Raw genomic sequence first — 9245 nt, 5'->3', positions numbered from 1 at the left:
AAAAGTTAGTGTCATCCACTACCTCATAGCTAGATTTATCTTGCCAAGAAATATCAACCTCAACTTTGTCATTAGAGATAATATAGTCCCTCTTTGGCTCTTAATAGAAAAGATTCAAGGCAACTGGGTTGACGGAATATTTATCCATGTGATCACCTCTAAAGAAAATCAGCGAGTATGACTTCCATATGGATCACTCAATAATCACTAAGCTCCTGGGCGCCTTCAATATGTATCAACCTCAACAATATGATTGATTACTCCTTTCTTAGGAACATGAAGATTCACATAAAACATGAATAACTAAAGGAAGATTGAATAGATGAAGTAGAGGACTTAGAAGAATCATAAAAAACAACAAGCAATAAGATCATGGAAATTTATCAGAATGTGGCCAAGGATGTGGCAGATATCAAGAAGATCATTTCAAATAATGATAATACATGTGGAAATGAGTAGTCTCACTTATATGTCTTGGTTTTCTAAGTATATTTGCTTTTCTGTTTTCTATTTATTTTCAATTCATGCATTTTCCCGCTTTATGTACTCAATTCAATATTACTTTAATTAATAAAGTGTGTTATTTTTCCTTTCTAAATGCCTATGTTTTCATATTTAAATTCCTGCAATGCATATTTTACCCGTCTTTTTTATCATGAAAAAGGGGGAAAAGTATACTCTCAGGGGAGTAGAATATACTCTCTACTTAATTGAGGGAGAGTTTAACCACTCCACACACACACACACACACACACACACACACACACACACACACACACACACACACACACACACACACACACATATATATATATATATATATATATATATATATATATATATATATATATAATTTTTGTTTGTTTCCTTTTACTACCTCCCTGAGAGCTGTATTGTCATCATAAAAAAGGGGAAAATGTGGAATCATGTTTTGCAGGTTATTCAAAGAAGTGATCAAAGCTAAAGATGACTCTAATGGTGTGCCTTTGATTATGTGACTTTAATGATTACAACTTTATTAACTTGGATATGAAAAATTGGTTTCACTTATGAATATGAAACCTTTGATAAAACTTAAATCATCTAGTTGTGCAAGTATGACAAACAGTTAAAGATGCAAGCAAACATATTAAGTATGACAAACAGTTAATATAGCTAAATTACACACATAATAAAACTTATTTTAAACCCTTATTTATCAAATTAAACAACTCAAAATCCTTTTAGAGTGTATCCAATTGAATTAGGAACTTTCAGAAAGTTTTGGACAAAGCTTTAAACTCTCTAATCGATTGTTCCCTTTACCTAATTGATTTGTTAAGTGAAAATGTTGTCCTTAAACGATTAAGATAGATTTTTAATGAAGGGGAACATCTATTTATCTATTATTTCAAATTTTAGTATTTATAATTAATTAATTTTAGGCTCTCAATCAATTGGGCTTAAGAGGCAATCGATTGACACATTAAATTTCAGCCCATAGGTCTTTCTTTGCTTGTGCCAACCTATAACCTATAAATAGAGGTATCTATCTTCATACTTTCATATGCTGAAAACATGAGCTCTCTTTCTCACTTTTCTCTCTTTCTCTCTCTCTCTCTCTCTAAGTGTGTCTTCACTTTCTCTCACTTTAATTTAGTTGTAGTGCTTCAAGAAACCATTATGTCTAAGTAAATATTTTCAATTCTGGAAAAGGGCATTATTGTAAATTCACCAGAAAGTGTTTTTCTCTCGGTTAAATAATTTATCCGTAAGGGAGTGCTTGTTTGGCTTCAAAGCTAAATCCTTTAAAAAAATTGTTTGGGGATTTAGATTCTTAGTCACCGGTTCGGTTCATAAGCTCAACCAAGTTTAAAAGTTTACTTTGGTTCAAGATCAGTCTGGTTTAAAATCTCAACTTAGTTTGTGGTTAGCTAGTTCAAACCCCTAGTTTGGTTTGTAAGCTCAACCTAATTTAAAAGCTTACTTCAGTTCGAGATATGCTCGATTCAAAATCTTAGTGTGGTTGATGGTCAACCTGTTCAAAATCTTGGTTCGGTTAGGAGGAAAGCTTGTTAAAAACTATGATTTTGGTTCGAGGTAAGTCCGTATAAAATATTAGTTTAGCTTGGGGACTAACCCCTTTAAGTTCGTTTTTGGGACGAAGACTAACCATTTCAGTCCGCTGTTTGGAAGAAAGACTAATTGCTCCAGTCAGCCATTTAGAAGGAAGACTAACCGCTTCTCTCCTTTGCTTGTTGTTTGGTTGAAAGTTAATTTAAAACTTCTTTTTCCTTGTATAACAGGGTTCATAAGCTAAACCTACTAAAAGCTTATAAGCATTACTTGATACTCTCAAGATCAAGTCTTGGGAGAGGATTATGCCATTTGATTTAGACCAAACCTCTATAATTTTTGGTGTCATCTTCTTACCCTTATCTCTTTATTTTCCACATATTTATTTTTTGTTGCTATCTTTAAGATATTTTTATGGAAAATGTTTTTAAACTCTGAAAATGATGACAATAAATTTTCAAACTATAATTTTTCTAAACCCCACAATTCAACTCCCCTATAATGTGTGGAGTCACATGTGCAACCACTTTGCCCAACCCAATTTAAAGAGTTCCTACACCCTTTAGGATAGCAAGCCTAGGGGAAACTAATATATGCCAGATTAAGGCCTAGAGGGAAATTTCTATAAGACCTAATTCTTCCTACCTTATAAATACTCCCTCTCTAGTGCCAAAGCAGGTATGAAACTCATTCTCCAAGATTTCACTTCACCTTGAGTATTCATATAACCAACTTCAGTGTTGGAGTGTTAACCTTGCAAGTTATCTCCATCCACTGTATTAGAATCAAAGCTTTTCCGCAATGCAAGACTCAAATTAACTTTTCTGATATCATCATCTTGTTCTTAAGCAGAATATATATATATATATATATATATATATATATTTATATATATATATATATATATATATATATATATATATATATATACACACACACACACACGTTTGAGAATAAAATGATGATCAGAAAGGTTAAGCTGAGGTCCAATAACTCGGGAGTTAAGAGGACAATGTTATACTAACTACTCTTTTTCATCCAAAAAAGAGATTTGAATTGTGAAAAGAGTTTGGCAAGTCTAATCATTCGAACTTAGATGGAGACGAGGATCTGACCCTTGACTAAGTACGGTCAACAATCAGAGTACTTGGGAATTGAGGGGACCATGGAGTCCTAACTACTCTTTTTCTCCCTCATAGCGCGTAGATCTAACTTGTTTGAATCATTAGATGTTTTAAGGGGGGAAGTCAAGTGTCGGTTCCTCAAGCTAGGTACGGCCGACAACCCAAGTACTTGAATGTTGTGTACAAACACGTACACCCTATTTTGCATTCCAATTTGTTATGAAAATGGTTTTGGAAAAGGAACTTGATGTTGGATCAAGTGTTTGAATTTATTATGAAAAGTGTGAGTGAAGAATGGAGGTGAGAGATAAAATAAGGTTGAGAAGAGAATGGAGAATGGATGTGAATAGTGGATCATGGAATTGATGGAGAATATTTGACGTTGGATCAAATATTCACATTGCAATGGTGTGAGTGTTATTCGGAAAACAACTTGACGTTGAATCAAGTACCTTTTGTTTCTTTTGAAATGCTTTATTTATCGTTTTATATTTTATCTTTGTTATTAACATGCATGGTGAACTAACTAGAAAACAATAAATCTAAGCTATTACATGATTATGGGGTGGAGGAACATTTGACCCACAATTGGGGGATGGATCCACACAATACAACATAAGGGAATGAAGAGAAAATACAAGTTACAAACTCTTAAACTATGTACTGTAAGACCCCAATTTTGACCCTAAGATCCCTCATGATATCTCATCATATGCATCAGCATTAGGATCACACCTTGGCATTCTTCTTACCCCTCCATTCATTGGGTTTGCATTGGGAGAGAACACCAAGCACATATTATTGTATCATACTTTGTTTTTCATTATTTACTAACCAAAATGTATATTTTAACTCTTTTGTAGGTAGTGTGTATGCTCATATATATGGTTTAAGACCCTCAATGCAAGGAGCTCAATCAAAAATTGGTTTACATTGGATCTAAGAATCATATATGGATCCCCATGTTATTCACATATTATTTTGATCAAGAAATCATCAAGAGTTTGGAGTTGGTTTGCCTGGGAAACCCTAATTCATTTGGGTATCTTGTGTGACTTCTTCAACAAGTTTCTTCAACAATTGATCAAACATTTCAAGGGATACTTCACCTTACATCATCTTACACATATATGATCATCTATTAGTTCCAAAAGTCAAGAGAATGTCAAGCTAGCAAGATGGTTCATGGTGGTTGACCAGAGAAAGTCAACTAGTCAAAATTGGGGTTTCCTAGACCCTATCTCCTACAATTTTTTTCATATGAAAATGATTACAAGATAAATGTTACTCAAAATGACATTCCAAACAACTTTCATGTTGAATTTAAGAGCTAGTTTTGCTTGGAAAGTCATTTTTTAGGGTGAAAGATTATAGGTCATTTTGTCTAAACCCTAGTTTGAATGCCAACTTCCCAAGGCCATAACTTGCTCATTTTTTATGAGATGATATCCATTAAAATTTAATGATCAAATTAAGGATGTCTACTTAAACTTTTATGTTTGGAGTAAGTGAAAATTCAACATGTAAATGCATGTGCCAAGAGGAAACATTATAGGTCATTTTGGGCCATTACCATTGAACAAGTGATTTTCCTCAACTTCTAAAATACACAACTCCTTCATGCCAAATCCAAATGAGGTCAAATTTGTGAACAAATTGAATATGTTTGAAATAGATACAACTTTTATAAAGGAACTTTTCTCATTTGAAGTCCATAGAAAAAGTTATTCAAGGTGGAAGAAGTGAACATTTGACTTGGGACTTTGAAAATTTTCAAATATGTTTGATTTCCCAAACTTACATCTCAAAATTCATCATGATCCAAGCTTCAAATGAAAACGTGTTCAACATGAAAGTTGTTCCCCTTGATCTCACCTTTCCAAAACATCCAAGATCATCTCATTTGGTTCAAAATTGAGGGACTTGCACATTGCTTCAATATGGAAAGTGTTTTGGCAAGATTGGATTTCAAGTGATCAAATTCTTTTGCATGCTTACACATGATGCATTAAACATAATTTGTACACAAATTGGGAGTGGATTAAATCACCCCTAAGGCCCAAATGATTGCCCAAGCACCCATGCAAAGGAGTTTCCAAATTTGTCCAAATTTCAAGTGGTGTAAATATCAAGTGCATTGCCTATTTAAACAAGCTTAAGGATTCAGATTCATGATCAACACCTTGCCTAAGCTTTGCTAGACCAATTCAAACCCCCACTGCCATAGAATATCTAAAGGTTTCTTTTGAAATCAAGCTTGAACTTCATCTTCTGTTTGGAAGTTCAAACTCCAAAAATTCACTTCCCTTTTCATCTCATTTGGTTTCTGCAAGCAAGAGGAGGAGAAAGCAATCAAATCCATATCAAGATCAGGTGGAATTAGATCAACTCGAAGGTGATTTTTCAGAAACTTCTTCTCTTCGATTCTCTCTCAATTTCTTCACTATTCTTGTTGGTTTTTGATTGTCTAAAGTCCTATCAATGTAGGCAAGAAGATTGAGTTGCTTTGAGGTCAAATCAAAGCAACTCAGTTCATGATCCTCAAAATTCAAATCCCTGTATCGTTTTATATACTTTGAATTGGACAAAATTGAGGCCAGATTCGAGCTCCTGAGCATTTTTTCTTTAAATCCATATCTTGCTTTTTCATTTTGGTGATGGTTGAGGGTGGACCAGTCCGATGAGGTTCATCGGAGAAGAAGGCTGGAGGTTTGGCTCCGGTGATGTGTTGTCATGCATCTCAACCATAGGATCTAGTTTAAATGTTTTAATCTTGTGCGTTGCTTTTGATTATCATGTGTGTGGTTCAGTTAACCAGGGAACATGTGGAACGCGCGCTTATCACCATCTGATTTGTCACCTCAATCAATGAGGGAGATCATATGGCTCTTTTTTTTTTTTAAATTTCTGATTATTTCATTTAATTGCTTATTTTTAATTAATTCATATTAATTTCATTATTAATCCAAAAAATATGGGACTTTCACAAAAAAATTCAAATATTTTTCTTTTTCATTTTCTGAATTAAAATTATTTTTTGGATTAATATTGATATTTTTCATGATTTAATTGTTTTTGTGCATATTTTTAATTGTTTAAAAATACTTCTGACTTTTTAAAAATGATGAAATTTGTTGTCTAAGGTCCTTTAATCTTGTTTGACCTAAGATAAATCTCTTGGCCATTTATTTGGTATTTTGAAGAGGTTTTAGGTTTTTGATCAAACATAATTTAATTAAATGCATTTTAATTTGTTTTTTAATTGATTAATTGTATAGAAATTGTGTTGAGCCATTTTTATTGACTTTGATAATGTGCTTGGACCTTGGTCAAGGTTGATTTGACTTTTGTTGGATTAAAATCATTGTATTTAGGGGATTGATGAAATGTACATTTCATCTCCCAAAATGAATTAATGATTTTAATTTGATAAAATTCCTCCCATGACCAATTTGTGTTTGTTTCATCTCCCTTACCATTCAATCTTCAATCCCATTTTATTTTATCCCTCCATTTGCCAATGACATATCAATATCCTAAGGATAATTGGTTCATCAATAACTTCATGTTAGATGAACCAATACAAGTATGGATGAGATTAGGTCCATCATTTGATCATTTTCTTTTTGTGTGTGGTATGTTTTAGGAGTATGGTTCATTATACCATATCTCTAACATGCATTAACACCAAAATTTCTATTGCGCGGTGTCGCACCTCGGAAAAATGGGGATACGACTTCAAAGCGAAGCGCGGTCGCACGCTCGCAATGATGGACTGAACAGAGTCGCCACCGAACTTTATTTATTCCTAAAAAGGAAAGGGGAAATATCGATAAAACCCAAGACAAAAGAAAGGATAAGATATGGTCATCGCAACCAATATCAGGGTTCGGGAGTCGATTACGCAAGGGGAAGGTATTAGCACCCCTCACGTCCGTTGTACTCAACGGGAACCATTAGGTCAGTTGTGTGCATTAATGTTAGTTTGAAGTGTTAGGCTTTTCAGTTATTAGGTGGGAAAGAAAGAATAGAAAAGAGAAGAAATGTTTTTGGATTTTTGACGAAGGACTAAACCTAAGTTTTTTATTAGTGGGCCTGACAAGATTTAAAAATCCTGCTCCTACGTATCTCAAAAGAGAAGTCAAGGCTTACGTAGTTCTGGGTAGAAAAATGTTTGTTTGTTGATCGATTTTAGCGGAGGCTATACTGTATTAATCGACGAAAACATTGTTTTACCCAAAACAGATGAGGAGTGGACGCATACCACACATCGAACGGATTTATAAATCTACATTCGGAAAAGCGTCACTTATCTCTACTCAACAATCGTGGCCGAAACATTGTTTTGTATCACTTAAGACAATATATCTTTCGTTTATGAAAAAGGTTTTTGATTAATCGCACGGCGGCGAGAAAAGAGTTTGATCGGTTGGATGTATTTTGAGTGATGGCGAGAACTTGGATGAGCGAGATATACATCTCGAATCCTAGCCTCAGGAGTGCATGGTATACACCATGTTCCATTTCCATCTTTATTGAAAGAGGTCAAGATAGGAATTAAGTATTTTGGAATTTGATTGAGAAAGGGTTTGAAGAAACCGCATTGACAATTTTAGACGATGGCGAGAGTTAAGATTGGCGAGGCATACGTCTCGAATCTTAACCTCAGGAGTGCATGGTATACACCATGTTCCATTTCCACCTTTATTGGAAAAGTGTTAAATAAGATTTAGGTATCTTAGATTTGATTGAGAAAGGGTTTGACGAAACCACATTGACAATTTTAGACGATGGCGAGAGTTAAGATTGGCGAGGCATACGTCTCGAATCTTAACCTCAGGAGTGCATGGTATACACCATGTTCCATTTCCACCTTTATTGGAAAAGTGTTAAATAAGATTTAGGTATCTTAGATTTGATTGAGAAAGGGTTTGACGAAACCACATTGACAATTTTAGACGATGGCGAGAGTTAAGATTGGCGAGGCATACGTCTCGAATCTTAACCTCAGGAGTGCATGGTATACACCATGTTCCATTTCCACCTTTATTGGAAAGATCTTAAATATGAATTAATATTTTTTTGAGTTTTTATCAGAACAAATGGCTTGACGTTGGATCAAGCATTTGATGAAGTTTGAAAGAAATAGAATAGAATAGGAGGGAGAAATGAATTGATTCGTTTATTGAGAAAATACTCGACGTTGGATCGAGTCATATTTTTGTATTTTTTTGAAACGGTTGGTTTTATTCTTGTGTTAGCATCTAAAACAAATAGAGAAATAAAAACAAATACAAAAATATATACACATTGGGGAAGTGGGGTACATCTTGTTAAATGGGGATTAATAATCGTGAAATAATTAAATCAGGCCCAAACAACAAATAATGCAATGCATGAGTGTAAGTGCAAGAGAACCGGCTCATTGTAAGAAAGCCCAAGAGTAAGCTATGTGAGGTTGATGGCGATGCTTAAAAAGCAATCGACTTACAAGGGTGTGAAAAAAGGGCTCGATATTAAATCGAGGAAAGTATGATTTTTTTATAGTTTTCAAATGGTTTCGAACACATGATGCAATTAAAAGAAAAAAAACAAATCTATGTTATTAAACAATAATAAAAACTATGAGTAATAAAGAATAAACATAAAAGAAAGATGTTAAAAAGAAAAAACTACACATAGGGGAATCGAACCCATTACACTAAAGACCTAGACACCACTCCTCTCCACCGGGCCACTTACTAACTAGTTGTTATTTACAATGTCAAATAGACTTTATAAACCAAGAAAAGATTGGAACAAATTTTTTAAAGAAAATAAACCCAAAATAATAATAATAATAAAAAAGACTATTGGATTACCCAAAAAAATCCAGCCGCCTGGCTGTTGGATTTTAGAGGTTAGGAATTGGGAATATTAAAAAACATTTAACTAGAACCTAAACCAATAAATCACAATAAACCACAGTTAATGACTATTTAAAAACTCTAAACATTCACTTAATGGGATTTAAAAGTCTGTTTTTTTTTAAAAAGAATAAAGCAAAAAAATAAAGAAAAGAAAAAG

Source organism: Lathyrus oleraceus, chromosome 6 (assembly GCF_024323335.1).
Source record: "Lathyrus oleraceus cultivar Zhongwan6 chromosome 6, CAAS_Psat_ZW6_1.0, whole genome shotgun sequence".
Classification (NCBI taxonomy): domain Eukaryota; kingdom Viridiplantae; phylum Streptophyta; class Magnoliopsida; order Fabales; family Fabaceae; genus Lathyrus; species Lathyrus oleraceus.
The sequence above is the reverse complement of the archived record's forward strand: the minus strand, read 5'-3'. Positions refer to the sequence as shown.